Source organism: Myxine glutinosa, chromosome 1, assembly GCF_964187855.1.
Source record: "Myxine glutinosa chromosome 1, kmMyxGlut1.1, whole genome shotgun sequence".
NCBI lineage: Eukaryota > Metazoa > Chordata > Myxini > Myxiniformes > Myxinidae > Myxine > Myxine glutinosa.
This window is the reverse complement of record NC_136261.1, coordinates 176,826,533-176,852,204: the sequence shown is the minus strand read 5'-3', so window position 1 is coordinate 176,852,204 and position 25,672 is coordinate 176,826,533.

Genomic DNA, 25,672 nt, shown 5'->3' with positions numbered 1-25,672 from the left:
CAAAAACCACTTTTAGCACTTGTGTTGGTGCAGGAAACCACTTTTGCACTTGTATTAGTGTGGAAAAACCACTTTTCGCACTTGTGTTAGTGTTGAAAAACCACTTTTCGCACTTGTGTTGGTGTTGAAAAACCACTTTTCGCACTTGTGTTGGTGCAGGAAACCACTTTTGCACTTGTGTTAGTGTTGCAAAACCACTTGTCTCACTTTTGATGGTGTTTCAAAACCACTTTTCGCACTTGTGCTGGCATTGAAAACCACTTTACCCACAATTGTTGGTGTGGAAAACCGCTTTCCGCACTTGGGTTAGTGTTGCAAAACCACTTTACACACTTGTGCTGGCATTGAAAACCACTTTTCACACATGTGTAAGTATTGCAAAACCACTTTTCGCACTTGTGTTAGTGTTGCAAAACCACTTTTTGCACTTGTGTTAGTATTGCAAAACCACTTTTCGCACTTGTGTTAGTGTTGCAAAACCACTTTTTGCACTTGTGTGTGGAAAGTGGTTTTATGTTTCCACACTTGGTGTTGCAAAACCACTTGTCTCACTTGTGTTGGTGTTTCAAAACCACTTTTCGCACTTGTGCTGGCGTGGAAAACCACTCTCCACACTTGTGCTTGTGTTGAAAACCACTTTCCGCACATGCGCAAGTGTTGAAAACCACAATTCGCATTTGTCTTCGTGTTGCAAAACCAATTTCCACGCGTGTGCTGGCATTGAAAACCACTTTCCGCACTCGTGCTTGTGTTGAAAACCACTTTTCGTAATTGGGTTAGTGTTGCAAAACCACTTTCCGCACTCGTGCTAGTGTTGTAAACCATTATTCGCATTTGTGTTGGTGTTGCAAAAACCAATTTCCACACTTATGCTGGCGTTGAAAACCACTTTTCACACATGTGCTGGTATTGCAGAACCACTTTCCGCACTTGAGCTAATGTTGCAGAACCACTTTCTGCACTTGCGCTGACATTGAAAACCACTTTTTGCACTTGTGTTGGTGTTGCAAAACCACTTTCCACACTTGTGCTGGCATTCAAAACCACTTCTCACACATGTGCTAGTATTGCAAAACCACTTTCCGTGCTTGTGCTGGTGTTGAAAACCACTTTTCGCACTTGTGTTGGTGCAGGAAACCACTTTTGCACTTGTATTAGTGTGGGAAAAACACTTTTTGCACTTGTGATAGTGTTGAAAAACCACTTTTCTCACTTGTGTTAGTGTTGAAAACCACATTTCGCACTTGTGTTGGTGCAGGAAACCACTTTTGCACTTGTATTAGTGTGGAAAAAACACTTTTTGCACTTGTGATAGTGTTGAAAAACCACTTTTCGCACTTGTGTTAGTGTTGAAAAACCACTTTTCGCACTTGTGTTGGTGCAGGAAACCACTTTTGCACTTGTATTAGTGTAGAAAAAACACTTTTTGCACTTGTGATAGTGTTGAAAAACCACTTTTCGCCCTTGTGTTAGTGTTGAAAAACCACCTTTCACACTTGTGTTGGTGCAGGAAACCACTTTTGCACTTGTATTAGTGTGGAAAAACCACTTTTCGCACTTGTGTTAGTGTTGAAAAACCACTTTTTGCACTTGTGATAGTGTTGAAAAACCACTTTTCGCACTTGTGTTAGTGTTGAAAAACCACTTTTCGCACTTGTGTTGGTGCAGGAAACCACTTTTGCACTTGTATTAGTGTGGAAAAACCACTTTTCGCACTTGTGTTAGTGTTGAAAAACCACTTTTCGCACTTGTGTTGGTGTTGAAAAACCACTTTTCGCACTTGTGTTGGTGCAGGAAACCACTTTTGCACTTGTATTAGTGTGGAAAAACCACTTTTCGCACTTGTATTAGTGTTGAAAAACCACTTTTCGCACTTGTGATAGTGTTGAAAAACCACTTTTCGCACTTGTGTTAGTGTTGAAAAACCACTTTTCGCACTTGTGTTGGTGCAGGAAACCGCTTTTGCACTTGTATTAGTGTGGAAAAAACACTTTTTGCACTTGTGATAGTGTTGAAAAACCATTTTTCGCACTTGTGTTAGTATTGAAAAACCACTTTTCGCACTTGTGTTGGTGCAGGAAACCGCTTTTGCACTTGTATTAGTGTGGAAAAAACACTTTTTGCACTTGTGATAGTGTTGAAAAACCACTTTTCGCACTTGTGTTAGTGTTGAAAAACCACTTTTCGCACTTGTGTTGGTGCAGGAAACCACTTTTGCACTTGTATTAGTGTTGAAAAACCACTTTTCGCACTTGTGTTGGTGCAGGAAACCACTTTTGCACTTGTATTAGTGTGGGAAAAACACTTTTTGCACTTGTGATAGTGTTGAAAAACCACTTTTCTCACTTGTGTTAGTGTTGAAAACCACATTTCGCACTTGTGTTGGTGCAGGAAACCACTTTTGCACTTGTATTAGTGTGGGAAAAACACTTTTTGCACTTGTGATAGTGTTGAAAAACCACTTTTCTCACTTGTGTTATTGTTGAAAACCACATTTCGCACTTGTGTTGGTGCAGGAAACCACTTTTGCACTTGTATGAGTGTGGGAAAAACACTTTTTGCACTTGTGATAGTGTTGAAAAACCACTTTTCGCATTTGTGTTAGTGTTGAAAAACCACTTTTCGCACTTGTGTTGGTGCAGGAAACCACTTCTGCACTTGTATTAGTGTGGAAAAACCACTTTTCGCACTTGTATTAGTGTTGAAAAACCACTTTTCGCACTTGTGTTAGTGTTGAAAAACCACTTTTCGCACTTGTGTTAGTGTTGAAAAACCACTTTTCGCACTTGTGTTGGTGCAGGAAACCACTTTTGCACTTGTATTAGTGTGGAAAAAACACTTTTTGCACTTGTGATAGTGTTGAAAAACCACTTTTCGCACTTGTGTTAGTGTTGAAAAACCACTTTTCGCACTTGTGTTGGTGCAGGAAACCACTTTTGCACTTGTATTAGTGTAGAAAAAACACTTTTTGCACTTGTGATAGTGTTGAAAAACCACTTTTCGCCCTTGTGTTAGTGTTGAAAAACCACCTTTCACACTTGTGTTGGTGCAGGAAACCACTTTTGCACTTGTATTAGTGTGGAAAAACCACTTTTCGCACTTGTGTTAGTGTTGAAAAACCACTTTTTGCACTTGTGATAGTGTTGAAAAACCACTTTTCGCACTTGTGTTAGTGTTGAAAAACCACTTTTCGCACTTGTGTTGGTGCAGGAAACCACTTTTGCACTTGTATTAGTGTGGAAAAACCACTTTTCGCACTTGTGTTAGTGTTGAAAAACCACTTTTTGCACTTGTGATAGTGTTGAAAAACCACTTTTCGCACTTGTGTTAGTGTTGAAAAACCACTTTTTGCACTTGTGCTAGTGTTGAAAATCACTTTTTGCACTTGTGTTAGTGTTGCAAGACCACTTTTTGCACTTGTGTTAGTGTTGCAAAACCACTTGTCTCACTTATGATGGTGTTTCAAAACCACTTTTCGCACTTGTGCTGGCATTGAAAACCACTTTACCCACAATTGTTGGTGTGGAAAACCGCTTTCCGCACTTGGGTTAGTGTTGCAAAACCACTTTACACACTTGTGCTGGCATTGAAAACCACTTTTCACACATGTGTAAGTATTGCAAAACCACTTTTCGCACTTGTGTTAGTGTTGCAAAACCACTTTTTGCACTTGTGTTAGTATTGCAAAACCACTTTTCGCACTTGTGTTAGTGTTGCAAAACCACTTTTTGCACTTGTGTGTGGAAAGTGGTTTTATGTTTCCACACTTGGTGTTGCAAAACCACTTGTCTCACTTGTGTTGGTGTTTCAAAACCACTTTTCGCACTTGTGCTGGCGTGGAAAACCACTCTCCACACTTGTGCTTGTGTTGAAAACCACTTTCCGCACATGCGCAAGTGTTGAAAACCACAATTCGCATTTGTCTTCGTGTTGCAAAACCAATTTCCACGCGTGTGCTGGCATTGAAAACCACTTTCTGCACTCGTGCTTGTGTTGAAAACCACTTTTCGCAATTGGGTTAGTGTTGCAAAACCACTTTCCGCACTCGTGCTAGTGTTGTAAACCATTATTCGCATTTGTGTTGGTGTTGCAAAAACCAATTTCCACACTTATGCTGGCGTTGAAAACCACTTTTCACACATGTGCTGGTATTGCAGAACCACTTTCCGCACTTGAGCTAATGTTGCAGAACCACTTTCTGCACTTGCGCTGACATTGAAAACCACTTTTTGCACTTGTGTTGGTGTTGCAAAACCACTTTCCACACTTGTGCTGGCATTCAAAACCACTTCTCACACATGTGCTAGTATTGCAAAACCACTTTCCGTGCTTGTGCTGGTGTTGAAAACCACTTTTCGCACTTGTGTTGGTGCAGGAAACCGCTTTTGCACTTGTATTAGTGTGGAAAAAACACTTTTTGCACTTGTGATAGTGTTGAAAAACCATTTTTCGCACTTGTGTTAGTATTGAAAAACCACTTTTCGCACTTGTGTTGGTGCAGGAAACCGCTTTTGCACTTGTATTAGTGTGGAAAAAACACTTTTTGCACTTGTGATAGTGTTGAAAAACCACTTTTCGCACTTGTGTTAGTGTTGAAAAACCACTTTTCGCACTTGTGTTGGTGCAGGAAACCACTTTTGCACTTGTATTAGTGTGGAAAAACCACTTTTCGCACTTGTGTTGGTGCAGGAAACCACTTTTGCACTTGTATTAGTGTGGAAAAACCACTTTTCGCACTTGTGTTAGTGTGGAAAAACCACTTTTCGCACTTGTGTTAGTGTTGAAAAACCACTTTTCGCACTTGTGTTAGTGTTGAAAAACCACTTTTCGCACTTGTATTAGTGTGGAAAAAACACTTTTTGCACTTGTGATAGTGTTGAAAAACCACTTTTCGCACTTGTGTTAGTGTTGAAAAACCACTTTTCGCACTTGTCTTGGTGCAGGAAACCACTTTCACACTTGTATTAGTGTGGAAAAACCACTTTTCGCACTTGTGTTAGTGTTGAAAAACCACTTTTCGCACTTGTGTTAGTGTTGAAAAACCACTTTTTGCACTTGTGCTAGTGTTGAAAATCACTTTTTGCACTTGTGTTAGTGTTGCAAGACCACTTTTTGCACTTGTGTTAGTGTTGCAAAACCACTTGTCTCACTTATGATGGTGTTTCAAAACCACTTTTCGCACTTGTGCTGGCATTGAAAACCACTTTACCCACAATTGTTGGTGTGGAAAACCGCTTTCCGCACTTGGGTTAGTGTTGCAAAACCACTTTACACACTTGTGCTGGCATTGAAAACCACTTTTCACACATGTGTAAGTATTGCAAAACCACTTTTCGCACTTGTGTTAGTGTTGCAAAACCACTTTTTGCACTTGTGTTAGTATTGCAAAACCACTTTTCGCACTTGTGTTAGTGTTGCAAAACCACTTTTTGCACTTGTGTGTGGAAAGTGGTTTTATGTTTCCACACTTGGTGTTGCAAAACCACTTGTCTCACTTGTGTTGGTGTTTCAAAACCACTTTTCGCACTTGTGCTGGCGTGGAAAACCACTCTCCACACTTGTGCTTGTGTTGAAAACCACTTTCCGCACATGCGCAAGTGTTGAAAACCACAATTCGCATTTGTCTTCGTGTTGCAAAACCAATTTCCACGCGTGTGCTGGCATTGAAAACCACTTTCTGCACTCGTGCTTGTGTTGAAAACCACTTTTCGCAATTGGGTTAGTGTTGCAAAACCACTTTCCGCACTCGTGCTAGTGTTGTAAACCATTATTCGCATTTGTGTTGGTGTTGCAAAAACCAATTTCCACACTTATGCTGGCGTTGAAAACCACTTTTCACACATGTGCTGGTATTGCAGAACCACTTTCCGCACTTGAGCTAATGTTGCAGAACCACTTTCTGCACTTGCGCTGACATTGAAAACCACTTTTTGCACTTGTGTTGGTGTTGCAAAACCACTTTCCACACTTGTGCTGGCATTCAAAACCACTTCTCACACATGTGCTAGTATTGCAAAACCACTTTCCGTGCTTGTGCTGGTGTTGAAAACCACTTTTCGCACTTGTGTTGGTGCAGGAAACCACTTTTGCACTTGTATTAGTGTGGGAAAAACACTTTTTGCACTTGTGATAGTGTTGAAAAACCACTTTTCTCACTTGTGTTAGTGTTGAAAACCACATTTCGCACTTGTGTTGGTGCAGGAAACCACTTTTGCACTTGTATTAGTGTGGGAAAAACACTTTTTGCACTTGTGATAGTGTTGAAAAACCACTTTTCTCACTTGTGTTATTGTTGAAAACCACATTTCGCACTTGTGTTGGTGCAGGAAACCACTTTTGCACTTGTATGAGTGTGGGAAAAACACTTTTTGCACTTGTGATAGTGTTGAAAAACCACTTTTCGCACTTGTGTTAGTGTTGAAAAACCACTTTTCGCACTTGTGTTGGTGCAGGAAACCACTTTTGCACTTGTATTAGTGTGGAAAAACCACTTTTCGCACTTGTATTAGTGTTGAAAAACCACTTTTCGCACTTGTGTTAGTGTTGAAAAACCACTTTTCGCACTTGTGTTAGTGTTGAAAAACCACTTTTCGCACTTGTGTTGGTGCAGGAAACCACTTTTGCACTTGTATTAGTGTGGAAAAAACACTTTTTGCACTTGTGATAGTGTTGAAAAACCACTTTTCGCACTTGTGTTAGTGTTGAAAAACCACTTTTCGCACTTGTGTTGGTGCAGGAAACCACTTTTGCACTTGTATTAGTGTAGAAAAAACACTTTTTGCACTTGTGATAGTGTTGAAAAACCACTTTTCGCCCTTGTGTTAGTGTTGAAAAACCACCTTTCACACTTGTGTTGGTGCAGGAAACCACTTTTGCACTTGTATTAGTGTGGAAAAACCACTTTTCGCACTTGTGTTAGTGTTGAAAAACCACTTTTTGCACTTGTGATAGTGTTGAAAAACCACTTTTCGCACTTGTGTTAGTGTTGAAAAACCACTTTTCGCACTTGTGTTGGTGCAGGAAACCACTTTTGCACTTGTATTAGTGTGGAAAAACCACTTTTCGCACTTGTGTTGGTGCAGGAAACCACTTTTGCACTTGTATTAGTGTGGAAAAACCACTTTTCGCACTTGTGTTAGTGGGGAAAAACCACTTTTCGCACTTGTGTTAGTGTTGAAAAACCACTTTTCGCACTTGTGTTAGTGTTGAAAAACCACTTTTCGCACTTGTATTAGTGTGGAAAAAACACTTTTTGCACTTGTGATAGTGTTGAAAAACCACTTTTCGCACTTGTGTTAGTGTTGAAAAACCACTTTTCGCACTTGTCTTGGTGCAGGAAACCACTTTCACACTTGTATTAGTGTGGAAAAACCACTTTTCGCACTTGTGTTAGTGTTGAAAAACCACTTTTCGCACTTGTGTTAGTGTTGAAAAACCACTTTTTGCACTTGTGCTAGTGTTGAAAATCACTTTTTGCACTTGTGTTAGTGTTGCAAGACCACTTTTTGCACTTGTGTTAGTGTTGCAAAACCACTTGTCTCACTTTTGATGGTGTTTCAAAACCACTTTTCGCACTTGTGCTGGCATTGAAAACCACTTTACCCACAATTGTTGGTGTGGAAAACCGCTTTCCGCACTTGGGTTAGTGTTGCAAAACCACTTTACACACTTGTGCTGGCATTGAAAACCACTTTTCACACATGTGTAAGTATTGCAAAACCACTTTTCGCACTTGTGTTAGTGTTGCAAAACCACTTTTTGCACTTGTGTTAGTATTGCAAAACCACTTTTCGCACTTGTGTTAGTGTTGCAAAACCACTTTTTGCACTTGTGTGTGGAAAGTGGTTTTATGTTTCCACACTTGGTGTTGCAAAACCACTTGTCTCACTTGTGTTGGTGTTTCAAAACCACTTTTCGCACTTGTGCTGGCGTGGAAAACCACTCTCCACACTTGTGCTTGTGTTGAAAACCACTTTCCGCACATGCGCAAGTGTTGAAAACCACAATTCGCATTTGTCTTCGTGTTGCAAAACCAATTTCCACGCGTGTGCTGGCATTGAAAACCACTTTCCGCACTCGTGCTTGTGTTGAAAACCACTTTTCGCAATTGGGTTAGTGTTGCAAAACCACTTTCCGCACTCGTGCTAGTGTTGTAAACCATTATTCGCATTTGTGTTGGTGTTGCAAAAACCAATTTCCACACTTATGCTGGCGTTGAAAACCACTTTTCACACATGTGCTGGTATTGCAGAACCACTTTCCGCACTTGAGCTAATGTTGCAGAACCACTTTCTGCACTTGCGCTGACATTGAAAACCACTTTTTGCACTTGTGTTGGTGTTGCAAAACCACTTTCCACACTTGTGCTGGCATTCAAAACCACTTCTCACACATGTGCTAGTATTGCAAAACCACTTTCCGTGCTTGTGCTGGTGTTGAAAACCACTTTTCGCACTTGTGTAAGTATTGCAAAACCACTTTTCGCACTTGTGTTAGTGTTGCAAAACCACTTTTTGCACTTGTGTTAGTATTGCAAAAGCACTTTTCGCACTTGTGTTAGTGTTGCAAAACCACTTTTTGCACTTGTGTGTGGAAAGTGGTTTTATGTTTCCACACTTGGTGTTGCAAAACCACTTGTCTCACTTGTGTTGGTGTTTCAAAACCACTTTTCGCACATGTGCTGGTGTGGAAAACCACTCTCCACACTTGTGCTTGTGTTGAAAACCACTTTCCGCACATGCGCAAGTGTTGAAAACCACAATTCGCATTTGTCTTCGTGTTGCAAAACCAATTTCCACGCGTGTGCTGGCATTGAAAACCACTTTCCGCACTCGTGCTTGTGTTGAAAACCACTTTTCGCAATTGGGTTAGTGTTGGAAAACCACTTTCCGCACTCGTGCTAGTGTTGTAAACCATTATTCGCATTTGTGTTGGTGTTGCAAAAACCAATTTCCACACTTATGCTGGCGTTGAGAACCACTTTTCACACATGTGCTGGTATTGCAGAACCACTTTCCGCACTTGAGCTAATGTTGCAGAACCACTTTCTGCACTTGCGCTGGCATTGAAAACCACTTTTTGCACTTGTGTTGGTGTTGCAAAACCACTTTCCACACTTGTGCTGGCATTCAAAACCACTTTTCACACATGTGCTAGTATTGCAAAACCACTTTCCATGCTTGTGCTGGTGTTGAAAACCACTTTTCGCACTTGTGTTGGTGCAGGAAACCACTTTTGCACTTGTATTAGTGTGGAAAAAACACTTTTTGCATTTGTGATAGTGTTGAAAAACCACTTTTCTCACTTGTGTTCGTGTTGAAAACCACATTTCGCACTTGTGTTGGTGCAGGAAACCACTTTTGCACTTGTATTGGTGTGGGAAAAACACTTTTTGCACTTGTGATAGTGTTGAAAAACTACTTTTCGCACTTGTGTTAGTGTTCAAAAACCACTTTTAGCACTTGTGTTGGTGCAGGAAACCACTTTTGCACTTGTATTAGTGTGGAAAAACCACTTTTCGCACTTGTGTTAGTGTTGAAAAACCACTTTTCGCACTTGTGTTGGTGTTGAAAAACCACTTTTCGCACTTGTGTTGGTGCAGGAAACCACTTTTGCACTTGTGTTAGTGTTGCAAAACCACTTGTCTCACTTTTGATGGTGTTTCAAAACCACTTTTCGCACTTGTGCTGGCATTGAAAACCACTTTACCCACAATTGTTGGTGTGGAAAACCGCTTTCCGCACTTGGGTTAGTGTTGCAAAACCACTTTACACACTTGTGCTGGCATTGAAAACCACTTTTCACACATGTGTAAGTATTGCAAAACCACTTTTCGCACTTGTGTTAGTGTTGCAAAACCACTTTTTGCACTTGTGTTAGTATTGCAAAACCACTTTTCGCACTTGTGTTAGTGTTGCAAAACCACTTTTTGCACTTGTGTGTGGAAAGTGGTTTTATGTTTCCACACTTGGTGTTGCAAAACCACTTGTCTCACTTGTGTTGGTGTTTCAAAACCACTTTTCGCACTTGTGCTGGCGTGGAAAACCACTCTCCACACTTGTGCTTGTGTTGAAAACCACTTTCCGCACATGCGCAAGTGTTGAAAACCACAATTCGCATTTGTCTTCGTGTTGCAAAACCAATTTCCACGCGTGTGCTGGCATTGAAAACCACTTTCCGCACTCGTGCTTGTGTTGAAAACCACTTTTCGTAATTGGGTTAGTGTTGCAAAACCACTTTCCGCACTCGTGCTAGTGTTGTAAACCATTATTCGCATTTGTGTTGGTGTTGCAAAAACCAATTTCCACACTTATGCTGGCGTTGAAAACCACTTTTCACACATGTGCTGGTATTGCAGAACCACTTTCCGCACTTGAGCTAATGTTGCAGAACCACTTTCTGCACTTGCGCTGACATTGAAAACCACTTTTTGCACTTGTGTTGGTGTTGCAAAACCACTTTCCACACTTGTGCTGGCATTCAAAACCACTTCTCACACATGTGCTAGTATTGCAAAACCACTTTCCGTGCTTGTGCTGGTGTTGAAAACCACTTTTCGCACTTGTGTTGGTGCAGGAAACCACTTTTGCACTTGTATTAGTGTGGGAAAAACACTTTTTGCACTTGTGATAGTGTTGAAAAACCACTTTTCTCACTTGTGTTAGTGTTGAAAACCACATTTCGCACTTGTGTTGGTGCAGGAAACCACTTTTGCACTTGTATTAGTGTGGAAAAAACACTTTTTGCACTTGTGATAGTGTTGAAAAACCACTTTTCGCACTTGTGTTAGTGTTGAAAAACCACTTTTCGCACTTGTGTTGGTGCAGGAAACCACTTTTGCACTTGTATTAGTGTAGAAAAAACACTTTTTGCACTTGTGATAGTGTTGAAAAACCACTTTTCGCCCTTGTGTTAGTGTTGAAAAACCACCTTTCACACTTGTGTTGGTGCAGGAAACCACTTTTGCACTTGTATTAGTGTGGAAAAACCACTTTTCGCACTTGTGTTAGTGTTGAAAAACCACTTTTTGCACTTGTGATAGTGTTGAAAAACCACTTTTCGCACTTGTGTTAGTGTTGAAAAACCACTTTTCGCACTTGTGTTGGTGCAGGAAACCACTTTTGCACTTGTATTAGTGTGGAAAAACCACTTTTCGCACTTGTGTTAGTGTTGAAAAACCACTTTTCGCACTTGTGTTGGTGTTGAAAAACCACTTTTCGCACTTGTGTTGGTGCAGGAAACCACTTTTGCACTTGTATTAGTGTGGAAAAACCACTTTTCGCACTTGTATTAGTGTTGAAAAACCACTTTTCGCACTTGTGATAGTGTTGAAAAACCACTTTTCGCACTTGTGTTAGTGTTGAAAAACCACTTTTCGCACTTGTGTTGGTGCAGGAAACCGCTTTTGCACTTGTATTAGTGTGGAAAAAACACTTTTTGCACTTGTGATAGTGTTGAAAAACCATTTTTCGCACTTGTGTTAGTATTGAAAAACCACTTTTCGCACTTGTGTTGGTGCAGGAAACCGCTTTTGCACTTGTATTAGTGTGGAAAAAACACTTTTTGCACTTGTGATAGTGTTGAAAAACCACTTTTCGCACTTGTGTTAGTGTTGAAAAACCACTTTTCGCACTTGTGTTGGTGCAGGAAACCACTTTTGCACTTGTATTAGTGTTGAAAAACCACTTTTCGCACTTGTGTTGGTGCAGGAAACCACTTTTGCACTTGTATTAGTGTGGGAAAAACACTTTTTGCACTTGTGATAGTGTTGAAAAACCACTTTTCTCACTTGTGTTAGTGTTGAAAACCACATTTCGCACTTGTGTTGGTGCAGGAAACCACTTTTGCACTTGTATAAGTGTGGGAAAAACACTTTTTGCACTTGTGATAGTGTTGAAAAACCACTTTTCTCACTTGTGTTATTGTTGAAAACCACATTTCGCACTTGTGTTGGTGCAGGAAACCACTTTTGCACTTGTATGAGTGTGGGAAAAACACTTTTTGCACTTGTGATAGTGTTGAAAAACCACTTTTCGCATTTGTGTTAGTGTTGAAAAACCACTTTTCGCACTTGTGTTGGTGCAGGAAACCACTTCTGCACTTGTATTAGTGTGGAAAAACCACTTTTCGCACTTGTATTAGTGTTGAAAAACCACTTTTCGCACTTGTGTTAGTGTTGAAAAACCACTTTTCGCACTTGTGTTAGTGTTGAAAAACCACTTTTCGCACTTGTGTTGGTGCAGGAAACCACTTTTGCACTTGTATTAGTGTGGAAAAAACACTTTTTGCACTTGTGATAGTGTTGAAAAACCACTTTTCGCACTTGTGTTAGTGTTGAAAAACCACTTTTCGCACTTGTGTTGGTGCAGGAAACCACTTTTGCACTTGTATTAGTGTAGAAAAAACACTTTTTGCACTTGTGATAGTGTTGAAAAACCACTTTTCGCCCTTGTGTTAGTGTTGAAAAACCACCTTTCACACTTGTGTTGGTGCAGGAAACCACTTTTGCACTTGTATTAGTGTGGAAAAACCACTTTTCGCACTTGTGTTAGTGTTGAAAAACCACTTTTTGCACTTGTGATAGTGTTGAAAAACCACTTTTCGCACTTGTGTTAGTGTTGAAAAACCACTTTTCGCACTTGTGTTGGTGCAGGAAACCACTTTTGCACTTGTATTAGTGTGGAAAAACCACTTTTCGCACTTGTGTTGGTGCAGGAAACCACTTTTGCACTTGTATTAGTGTGGAAAAACCACTTTTCGCACTTGTGTTAGTGGGGAAAAACCACTTTTCGCACTTGTGTTAGTGTTGAAAAACCACTTTTCGCACTTGTGTTAGTGTTGAAAAACCACTTTTCGCACTTGTATTAGTGTGGAAAAAACACTTTTTGCACTTGTGATAGTGTTGAAAAACCACTTTTCGCACTTGTGTTAGTGTTGAAAAACCACTTTTCGCACTTGTCTTGGTGCAGGAAACCACTTTCACACTTGTATTAGTGTGGAAAAACCACTTTTCGCACTTGTGTTAGTGTTGAAAAACCACTTTTCGCACTTGTGTTAGTGTTGAAAAACCACTTTTTGCACTTGTGCTAGTGTTGAAAATCACTTTTTGCACTTGTGTTAGTGTTGCAAGACCACTTTTTGCACTTGTGTTAGTGTTGCAAAACCACTTGTCTCACTTTTGATGGTGTTTCAAAACCACTTTTCGCACTTGTGCTGGCATTGAAAACCACTTTACCCACAATTGTTGGTGTGGAAAACCGCTTTCCGCACTTGGGTTAGTGTTGCAAAACCACTTTACACACTTGTGCTGGCATTGAAAACCACTTTTCACACATGTGTAAGTATTGCAAAACCACTTTTCGCACTTGTGTTAGTGTTGCAAAACCACTTTTTGCACTTGTGTTAGTATTGCAAAACCACTTTTCGCACTTGTGTTAGTGTTGCAAAACCACTTTTTGCACTTGTGTGTGGAAAGTGGTTTTATGTTTCCACACTTGGTGTTGCAAAACCACTTGTCTCACTTGTGTTGGTGTTTCAAAACCACTTTTCGCACTTGTGCTGGCGTGGAAAACCACTCTCCACACTTGTGCTTGTGTTGAAAACCACTTTCCGCACATGCGCAAGTGTTGAAAACCACAATTCGCATTTGTCTTCGTGTTGCAAAACCAATTTCCACGCGTGTGCTGGCATTGAAAACCACTTTCCGCACTCGTGCTTGTGTTGAAAACCACTTTTCGCAATTGGGTTAGTGTTGCAAAACCACTTTCCGCACTCGTGCTAGTGTTGTAAACCATTATTCGCATTTGTGTTGGTGTTGCAAAAACCAATTTCCACACTTATGCTGGCGTTGAAAACCACTTTTCACACATGTGCTGGTATTGCAGAACCACTTTCCGCACTTGAGCTAATGTTGCAGAACCACTTTCTGCACTTGCGCTGACATTGAAAACCACTTTTTGCACTTGTGTTGGTGTTGCAAAACCACTTTCCACACTTGTGCTGGCATTCAAAACCACTTCTCACACATGTGCTAGTATTGCAAAACCACTTTCCGTGCTTGTGCTGGTGTTGAAAACCACTTTTCGCACTTGTGTTGGTGCAGGAAACCACTTTTGCACTTGTATTAGTGTGGGAAAAACACTTTTTGCACTTGTGATAGTGTTGAAAAACCACTTTTCTCACTTGTGTTAGTGTTGAAAACCACATTTCGCACTTGTGTTGGTGCAGGAAACCACTTTTGCACTTGTATTAGTGTGGGAAAAACACTTTTTGCACTTGTGATAGTGTTGAAAAACCACTTTTCTCACTTGTGTTATTGTTGAAAACCACATTTCGCACTTGTGTTGGTGCAGGAAACCACTTTTGCACTTGTATGAGTGTGGGAAAAACACTTTTTGCACTTGTGATAGTGTTGAAAAACCACTTTTCGCACTTGTGTTAGTGTTGAAAAACCACTTTTCGCACTTGTGTTGGTGCAGGAAACCACTTTTGCACTTGTATTAGTGTGGAAAAACCACTTTTCGCACTTGTATTAGTGTTGAAAAACCACTTTTCGCACTTGTGTTAGTGTTGAAAAACCACTTTTCGCACTTGTGTTAGTGTTGAAAAACCACTTTTCGCACTTGTGTTGGTGCAGGAAACCACTTTTGCACTTGTATTAGTGTGGAAAAAACACTTTTTGCACTTGTGATAGTGTTGAAAAACCACTTTTCGCACTTGTGTTAGTGTTGAAAAACCACTTTTCGCACTTGTGTTGGTGCAGGAAACCACTTTTGCACTTGTATTAGTGTAGAAAAAACACTTTTTGCACTTGTGATAGTGTTGAAAAACCACTTTTCGCCCTTGTGTTAGTGTTGAAAAACCACCTTTCACACTTGTGTTGGTGCAGGAAACCACTTTTGCACTTGTATTAGTGTGGAAAAACCACTTTTCGCACTTGTGTTAGTGTTGAAAAACCACTTTTTGCACTTGTGATAGTGTTGAAAAACCACTTTTCGCACTTGTGTTAGTGTTGAAAAACCACTTTTCGCACTTGTGTTGGTGCAGGAAACCACTTTTGCACTTGTATTAGTGTGGAAAAACCACTTTTCGCACTTGTGTTGGTGCAGGAAACCACTTTTGCACTTGTATTAGTGTGGAAAAACCACTTTTCGCACTTGTGTTAGTGGGGAAAAACCACTTTTCGCACTTGTGTTAGTGTTGAAAAACCACTTTTCGCACTTGTGTTAGTGTTGAAAAACCACTTTTCGCACTTGTATTAGTGTGGAAAAAACACTTTTTGCACTTGTGATAGTGTTGAAAAACCACTTTTCGCACTTGTGTTAGTGTTGAAAAACCACTTTTCGCACTTGTCTTGGTGCAGGAAACCACTTTCACACTTGTATTAGTGTGGAAAAACCACTTTTCGCACTTGTGTTAGTGTTGAAAAACCACTTTTCGCACTTGTGTTAGTGTTGAAAAACCACTTTTTGCACTTGTGCTAGTGTTGAAAATCACTTTTTGCACTTGTGTTAGTGTTGCAAGACCACTTTTTGCACTTGTGTTAGTGTTGCAAAACCACTTGTCTCACTTTTGATGGTGTTTCAAAACCACTTTTCGCACTTGTGCTGGCATTGAAAACCACTTTACCCACAATTGTTGGTGTGGAAAACCGCTTTCCGCACTTGGGTTAGTGTTGCAAAACCACTTTACACACTTGTGCTGGCATTGAAAACCACTTTTCACACATGTGTAAGTATTGCAAAACCACTTTTCGCACTTGTGTTAGTGTTGCAAAACCACTTTTTGCACTTGTGTTAGTATTGCAAAACCACTTTTCGCACTTGTGTTAGTGTTGCAAAACCACTTTTTGCACTTGTGTGTGGAAAGTGGTTTTATGTTTCCACACTTGGTGTTGCAAAACCACTTGTCTCACTTGTGTTGGTGTTTCAAAACCACTTTTCGCACTTGTGCTGGCGTGGAAAACCACTCTCCACACTTGTGCTTGTGTTGAAAACCACTTTCCGCACATGCGCAAGTGTTGAAAACCACAATTCGCATTTGTCTTCGTGTTGCAAAACCAATTTCCACGCGTGTGCTGGCATTGAAAACCACTTTCCGCACTCGTGCTTGTGTTGAAAACCACTTTTCGCAATTGGGTTAGTGTTGCAAAACCACTTTCCGCACTCGTGCTAGTGTTGTAAACCATTATTCGCATTTGTGTTGGTGTTGCAAAAACCAATTTCCACACTTATGCTGGCGTTGAAAACCACTTTTCACACATGTGCTGGTATTGCAGAACCACTTTCCGCACTTGAGCTAATGTTGCAGAACCACTTTCTGCACTTGCGCTGACATTGAAAACCACTTTTTGCACTTGTGTTGGTGTTGCAAAACCACTTTCCACACTTGTGCTGGCATTCAAAACCACTTCTCACACATGTGCTAGTATTGCAAAACCACTTTCCGTGCTTGTGCTGGTGTTGAAAACCACTTTTCGCACTTGTGTTGGTGCAGGAAACCACTTTTGCACTTGTATTAGTGTGGGAAAAACACTTTTTGCACTTGTGATAGTGTTGAAAAACCACTTTTCTCACTTGTGTTAGTGTTGAAAACCACATTTCGCACTTGTGTTGGTGCAGGAAACCACTTTTGCACTTGTATTAGTGTGGGAAAAACACTTTTTGCACTTGTGATAGTGTTGAAAAACCACTTTTCTCACTTGTGTTATTGTTGAAAACCACATTTCGCACTTGTGTTGGTGCAGGAAACCACTTTTGCACTTGTATGAGTGTGGGAAAAACACTTTTTGCACTTGTGATAGTGTTGAAAAACCACTTTTCGCACTTGTGTTAGTGTTGAAAAACCACTTTTCGCACTTGTGTTGGTGCAGGAAACCACTTTTGCACTTGTATTAGTGTGGAAAAACCACTTTTCGCACTTGTATTAGTGTTGAAAAACCACTTTTCGCACTTGTGTTAGTGTTGAAAAACCACTTTTCGCACTTGTGTTAGTGTTGAAAAACCACTTTTCGCACTTGTGTTGGTGCAGGAAACCACTTTTGCACTTGTATTAGTGTGGAAAAAACACTTTTTGCACTTGTGATAGTGTTGAAAAACCACTTTTCGCACTTGTGTTAGTGTTGAAAAACCACTTTTCGCACTTGTGTTGGTGCAGGAAACCACTTTTGCACTTGTATTAGTGTAGAAAAAACACTTTTTGCACTTGTGATAGTGTTGAAAAACCACTTTTCGCCCTTGTGTTAGTGTTGAAAAACCACCTTTCACACTTGTGTTGGTGCAGGAAACCACTTTTGCACTTGTATTAGTGTGGAAAAACCACTTTTCGCACTTGTGTTAGTGTTGAAAAACCACTTTTTGCACTTGTGATAGTGTTGAAAAACCACTTTTTGCACTTGTGTTAGTGTTGAAAAACCACTTTTCGCACTTGTGTTGGTGCAGGAAACCACTTTTGCACTTGTATTAGTGTGGAAAAACCACTTTTCGCACTTGTGTTAGTGTTGAAAAACCACTTTTCGCACTTGTGTTGGTGTTGAAAAACCACTTTTCGCACTTGTGTTGGTGCAGGAAACCACTTTTGCACTTGTATTAGTGTGGAAAAACCACTTTTCGCACTTGTATTAGTGTTGAAAAACCACTTTTCGCACTTGTGATAGTGTTGAAAAACCACTTTTCGCACTTGTGTTAGTGTTGAAAAGCCACTTTTCGCACTTGTGTTGGTGCAGGAAACCGCTTTTGCACTTGTATTAGTGTGGAAAAAACACTTTTTGCACTTGTGATAGTGTTGAAAAACCATTTTTCGCACTTGTGTTAGTATTGAAAAACCACTTTTCGCACTTGTGTTGGTGCAGGAAACCGCTTTTGCACTTGTATTAGTGTGGAAAAAACACTTTTTGCACTTGTGATAGTGTTGAAAAACCACTTTTCGCACTTGTGTTAGTGTTGAAAAACCACTTTTCGCACTTGTGTTGGTGCAGGAAACCACTTTTGCACTTGTATTAGTGTGGAAAAACCACTTTTCGCACTTGTGTTGGTGCAGGAAACCACTTTTGCACTTGTATTAGTGTGGAAAAACCACTTTTCGCACTTGTGTTAGTGTGGAAAAACCACTTTTCGCACTTGTGTTAGTGTTGAAAAACCACTTTTCGCACTTGTGTTAGTGTTGAAAAACCACTTTTCGCACTTGTATTAGTGTGGAAAAAACACTTTTTGCACTTGTGATAGTGTTGAAAAACCACTTTTCGCACTTGTGTTAGTGTTGAAAAACCACTTTTCGCACTTGTCTTGGTGCAGGAAACCACTTTCACACTTGTATTAGTGTGGAAAAACCACTTTTCGCACTTGTGTTAGTGTTGAAAAACCACTTTTCGCACTTGTGTTAGTGTTGAAAAACCACTTTTTGCACTTGTGCTAGTGTTGAAAATCACTTTTTGCACTTGTGTTAGTGTTGCAAGACCACTTTTTGCACTTGTGTTAGTGTTGCAAAACCACTTGTCTCACTTATGATGGTGTTTCAAAACCACTTTTCGCACTTGTGCTGGCATTGAAAACCACTTTACCCACAATTGTTGGTGTGGAAAACCGCTTTCCGCACTTGGGTTAGTGTTGCAAAACCACTTTACACACTTGTGCTGGCATTGAAAACCACTTTTCACACATGTGTAAGTATTGCAAAACCACTTTTCGCACTTGTGTTAGTGTTGCAAAACCACTTTTTGCACTTGTGTTAGTATTGCAAAACCACTTTTCGCACTTGTGTTAGTGTTGCAAAACCACTTTTTGCACTTGTGTGTGGAAAGTGGTTTTATGTTTCCACACTTGGTGTTGCAAAACCACTTGTCTCACTTGTGTTGGTGTTTCAAAACCACTTTTCGCACTTGTGCTGGCGTGGAAAACCACTCTCCACACTTGTGCTTGTGTTGAAAACCACTTTCCGCACATGCGCAAGTGTTGAAAACCACAATTCGCATTTGTCTTCGTGTTGCAAAACCAATTTCCACGCGTGTGCTGGCATTGAAAACCACTTTCTGCACTCGTGCTTGTGTTGAAAACCACTTTTCGCAATTGGGTTAGTGTTGCAAAACCACTTTCCGCACTCGTGCTAGTGTTGTAAACCATTATTCGCATTTGTGTTGGTGTTGCAAAAACCAATTTCCACACTTATGCTGGCGTTGAAAACCACTTTTCACACATGTGCTGGTATTGCAGAACCACTTTCCGCACTTGAGCTAATGTTGCAGAACCACTTTCTGCACTTGCGCTGACATTGAAAACCACTTTTTGCACTTGTGTTGGTGTTGCAAAACCACTTTCCACACTTGTGCTGGCATTCAAAACCACTTCTCACACATGTGCTAGTATTGCAAAACCACTTTCCGTGCTTGTGCTGGTGTTGAAAACCACTTTTCGCACTTGTGTTGGTGCAGGAAACCACTTTTGCACTTGTATTAGTGTGGGAAAAACACTTTTTGCACTTGTGATAGTGTTGAAAAACCACTTTTCTCACTTGTGTTAGTGTTGAAAACCACATTTCGCACTTGTGTTGGTGCAGGAAACCACTTTTGCACTTGTATTAGTGTGGGAAAAACACTTTTTGCACTTGTGATAGTGTTGAAAAACCACTTTTCTCACTTGTGTTATTGTTGAAAACCACATTTCGCACTTGTGTTGGTGCAGGAAACCACTTTTGCACTTGTATGAGTGTGGGAAAAACACTTTTTGCACTTGTGATAGTGTTGAAAAACCACTTTTCGCACTTGTGTTAGTGTTGAAAAACCACTTTTCGCACTTGTGTTGGTGCAGGAAACCACTTTTGCACTTGTATTAGTGTGGAAAAACCACTTTTCGCACTTGTATTAGTGTTGAAAAACCACTTTTCGCACTTGTGTTAGTGTTGAAAAACCACTTTTCGCACTTGTGTTAGTGTTGAAAAACCACTTTTCGCACTTGTGTTGGTGCAGGAAACCACTTTTGCACTTGTATTAGTGTGGAAAAAACACTTTTTGCACTTGTGATAGTGTTGAAAAACCACTTTTCGCACTTGTGTTAGTGTTGAAAAACCACTTTTCGCACTTGTGTTGGTGCAGGAAACCACTTTTGCACTTGTATTAGTGTAGAAAAAACACTTTTTGCACTTGTGATAGTGTTGAAAAACCACTTTTCGCCCTTGTGTTAGTGTTGAAAAACCACCTTTCACACTTGTGTTGGTGCAGGAAACCACTTTTGCACTTGTATTAGTGTGGAAAAACCACTTTTCGCACTTGTGTTAGTGTTGAAAAACCACTTTTTGCACTTGTGATAGTGTTGAAAAACCACTTTTCGCACTTGTGTTAGTGTTGAAAAACCACTTTTCGCACTTGTGTTGGTGCAGGAAACCACTTTTGCACTTGTATTAGTGTGGAAAAACCACTTTTCGCACTTGTGTTGGTGCAGGAAACCACTTTTGCACTTGTATTAGTGTGGAAAAACCACTTTTCGCACTTGTGTTAGTGGGGAAAAACCACTTTTCGCACTTGTGTTAGTGTTGAAAAACCACTTTTCGCACTTGTGTTAGTGTTGAAAAACCACTTTTCGCACTTGTATTAGTGTGGAAAAAACACTTTTTGCACTTGTGATAGTGTTGAAAAACCACTTTTCGCACTTGTGTTAGTGTTGAAAAACCACTTTTCGCACTTGTCTTGGTGCAGGAAACCACTTTCACACTTGTATTAGTGTGGAAAAACCACTTTTCGCACTTGTGTTAGTGTTGAAAAACCACTTTTCGCACTTGTGTTAGTGTTGAAAAACCACTTTTTGCACTTGTGCTAGTGTTGAAAATCACTTTTTGCACTTGTGTTAGTGTTGCAAGACCACTTTTTGCACTTGTGTTAGTGTTGCAAAACCACTTGTCTCACTTTTGATGGTGTTTCAAAACCACTTTTCGCACTTGTGCTGGCATTGAAAACCACTTTACCCACAATTGTTGGTGTGGAAAACCGCTTTCCGCACTTGGGTTAGTGTTGCAAAACCACTTTACACACTTGTGCTGGCATTGAAAACCACTTTTCACACATGTGTAAGTATTGCAAAACCACTTTTCGCACTTGTGTTAGTGTTGCAAAACCACTTTTTGCACTTGTGTTAGTATTGCAAAACCACTTTTCGCACTTGTGTTAGTGTTGCAAAACCACTTTTTGCACTTGTGTGTGGAAAGTGGTTTTATGTTTCCACACTTGGTGTTGCAAAACCACTTGTCTCACTTGTGTTGGTGTTTCAAAACCACTTTTCGCACTTGTGCTGGCGTGGAAAACCACTCTCCACACTTGTGCTTGTGTTGAAAACCACTTTCCGCACATGCGCAAGTGTTGAAAACCACAATTCGCATTTGTCTTCGTGTTGCAAAACCAATTTCCACGCGTGTGCTGGCATTGAAAACCACTTTCCGCACTCGTGCTTGTGTTGAAAACCACTTTTCGCAATTGGGTTAGTGTTGCAAAACCACTTTCCGCACTCGTGCTAGTGTTGTAAACCATTATTCGCATTTGTGTTGGTGTTGCAAAAACCAATTTCCACACTTATGCTGGCGTTGAAAACCACTTTTCACACATGTGCTGGTATTGCAGAACCACTTTCCGCACTTGAGCTAATGTTGCAGAACCACTTTCTGCACTTGCGCTGACATTGAAAACCACTTTTTGCACTTGTGTTGGTGTTGCAAAACCACTTTCCACACTTGTGCTGGCATTCAAAACCACTTCTCACACATGTGCTAGTATTGCAAAACCACTTTCCGTGCTTGTGCTGGTGTTGAAAACCACTTTTCGCACTTGTGTAAGTATTGCAAAACCACTTTTCGCACTTGTGTTAGTGTTGCAAAACCACTTTTTGCACTTGTGTTAGTATTGCAAAAGCACTTTTCGCACTTGTGTTAGTGTTGCAAAACCACTTTTTGCACTTGTGTGTGGAAAGTGGTTTTATGTTTCCACACTTGGTGTTGCAAAACCACTTGTCTCACTTGTGTTGGTGTTTCAAAACCACTTTTCGCACATGTGCTGGTGTGGAAAACCACTCTCCACACTTGTGCTTGTGTTGAAAACCACTTTCCGCACATGCGCAAGTGTTGAAAACCACAATTCGCATTTGTCTTCGTGTTGCAAAACCAATTTCCACGCGTGTGCTGGCATTGAAAACCACTTTCCGCACTCGTGCTTGTGTTGAAAACCACTTTTCGCAATTGGGTTAGTGTTGGAAAACCACTTTCCGCACTCGTGCTAGTGTTGTAAACCATTATTCGCATTTGTGTTGGTGTTGCAAAAACCAATTTCCACACTTATGCTGGCGTTGAGAACCACTTTTCACACATGTGCTGGTATTGCAGAACCACTTTCCGCACTTGAGCTAATGTTGCAGAACCACTTTCTGCACTTGCGCTGGCATTGAAAACCACTTTTTGCACTTGTGTTGGTGTTGCAAAACCACTTTCCACACTTGTGCTGGCATTCAAAACCACTTTTCACACATGTGCTAGTATTGCAAAACCACTTTCCATGCTTGTGCTGGTGTTGAAAACCACTTTTCGCACTTGTATTGGTGCAGGAAACCACTTTTGCACTTGTATTAGTGTGGAAAAAACACTTTTTGCATTTGTGATAGTGTTGAAAAACCACTTTTCTCACTTGTGTTCGTGTTGAAAACCACATTTCGCACTTGTGTTGGTGCAGGAAACCACTTTTGCACTTGTATTGGTGTGGGAAAAACACTTTTTGCACTTGTGATAGTGTTGAAAAACTACTTTTCGCACTTGTGTTAGTGTTGAAAAACCACTTTTAGCACTTGTGTTGGTGCAGGAAACCACTTTTGCACTTGTATTAGTGTGGAAAAACCACTTTTCGCACTTGTGTTAGTGTTGAAAAACCACTTTTCGCACTTGTGTTGGTGTTGAAAAACCACTTTTCGCACTTGTGTTGGTGCAGGAAACCACTTTTGCACTTGTGTTAGTGTTGCAAAACCACTTGTCTCACTTTTGATGGTGTTTCAAAACCACTTTTCGCACTTGTGCTGGCATTGAAAACCACTTTACCCACAATTGTTGGTGTGGAAAACCGCTTTCCGCACTTGGGTTAGTGTTGCAAAACCACTTTACACACTTGTGCTGGCATTGAAAACCACTTTTCACACATGTGTAAGTATTGCAAAACCACTTTTCGCACTTGTGTTAGTGTTGCAAAACCACTTTTTGCACTTGTGTTAGTATTGCAAAACCACTTTTCGCACTTGTGTTAGTGTTGCAAAACCACTTTTTGCACTTGTGTGTGGAAAGTGGTTTTATGTTTCCACACTTGGTGTTGCAAAACCACTTGTCTCACTTGTGTTGGTGTTTCAAAACCACTTTTCGCACTTGTGCTGGCGTGGAAAACCACTCTCCACACTTGTGCTTGTGTTGAAAACCACTTTCCGCACATGCGCAAGTGTTGAAAACCACAATTCGCATTTGTCTTCGTGTTGCAAAACCAATTTCCACGCGTGTGCTGGCATTGAAAACCACTTTCCGCACTCGTGCTTGTGTTGAAAACCACTTTTCGTAATTGGGTTAGTGTTGCAAAACCACTTTCCGCACTCGTGCTAGTGTTGTAAACCATTATTCGCATTTGTGTTGGTGTTGCAAAAACCAATTTCCACACTTATGCTGGCGTTGAAAACCACTTTTCACACATGTGCTGGTATTGCAGAACCACTTTCCGCACTTGAGCTAATGTTGCAGAACCACTTTCTGCACTTGCGCTGACATTGAAAACCACTTTTTGCACTTGTGTTGGTGTTGCAAAACCACTTTCCACACTTGTGCTGGCATTCAAAACCACTTCTCACACATGTGCTAGTATTGCAAAACCACTTTCCGTGCTTGTGCTGGTGTTGAAAACCACTTTTCGCACTTGTGTTGGTGCAGGAAACCACTTTTGCACTTGTATTAGTGTGGGAAAAACACTTTTTGCACTTGTGATAGTGTTGAAAAACCACTTTTCTCACTTGTGTTAGTGTTGAAAACCACATTTCGCACTTGTGTTGGTGCAGGAAACCACTTTTGCACTTGTATTAGTGTGGGAAAAACACTTTTTGCACTTGTGATAGTGTTGAAAAACCACTTTTCTCACTTGTGTTATTGTTGAAAACCACATTTCGCACTTGTGTTGGTGCAGGAAACCACTTTTGCACTTGTATGAGTGTGGGAAAAACACTTTTTGCACTTGTGATAGTGTTGAAAAACCACTTTTCGCACTTGTGTTAGTGTTGAAAAACCACTTTTCGCACTTGTGTTGGTGCAGGAAACCACTTTTGCACTTGTATTAGTGTGGAAAAACCACTTTTCGCACTTGTATTAGTGTTGAAAAACCACTTTTCGCACTTGTGTTAGTGTTGAAAAACCACTTTTCGCACTTGTGTTAGTGTTGAAAAACCACTTTTCGCACTTGTGTTGGTGCAGGAAACCACTTTTGCACTTGTATTAGTGTGGAAAAAACACTTTTTGCACTTGTGATAGTGTTGAAAAACCACTTTTCGCACTTGTGTTAGTGTTGAAAAACCACTTTTCGCACTTGTGTTGGTGCAGGAAACCACTTTTGCACTTGTATTAGTGTAGAAAAAACACTTTTTGCACTTGTGATAGTGTTGAAAAACCACTTTTCGCCCTTGTGTTAGTGTTGAAAAACCACCTTTCACACTTGTGTTGGTGCAGGAAACCACTTTTGCACTTGTATTAGTGTGGAAAAACCACTTTTCGCACTTGTGTTAGTGTTGAAAAACCACTTTTTGCACTTGTGATAGTGTTGAAAAACCACTTTTCGCACTTGTGTTAGTGTTGAAAAACCACTTTTCGCACTTGTGTTGGTGCAGGAAACCACTTTTGCACTTGTATTAGTGTGGAAAAACCACTTTTCGCACTTGTGTTAGTGTTGAAAAACCACTTTTCGCACTTGTGTTGGTGTTGAAAAACCACTTTTCGCACTTGTGTTGGTGCAGGAAACCACTTTTGCACTTGTATTAGTGTGGAAAAACCACTTTTCGCACTTGTATTAGTGTTGAAAAACCACTTTTCGCACTTGTGATAGTGTTGAAAAACCACTTTTCGCACTTGTGTTAGTGTTGAAAAACCACTTTTCGCACTTGTGTTGGTGCAGGAAACCGCTTTTGCACTTGTATTAGTGTGGAAAAAACACTTTTTGCACTTGTGATAGTGTTGAAAAACCATTTTTCGCAATTGTGTTAGTATTGAAAAACCACTTTTCGCACTTGTGTTGGTGCAGGAAACCGCTTTTGCACTTGTATTAGTGTGGAAAAAACACTTTTTGCACTTGTGATAGTGTTGAAAAACCACTTTTCGCACTTGTGTTAGTGTTGAAAAACCACTTTTCGCACTTGTGTTGGTGCAGGAAACCACTTTTGCACTTGTATTAGTGTGGAAAAACCACTTTTCGCACTTGTGTTGGTGCAGGAAACCACTTTTGCACTTGTATTAGTGTGGAAAAACCACTTTTCGCACTTGTGTTAGTGTGGAAAAACCACTTTTCGCACTTGTGTTAGTGTTGAAAAACCACTTTTCGCACTTGTGTTAGTGTTGAAAAACCACTTTTCGCACTTGTATTAGTGTGGAAAAAACACTTTTTGCACTTGTGATAGTGTTGAAAAACCACTTTTCGCAC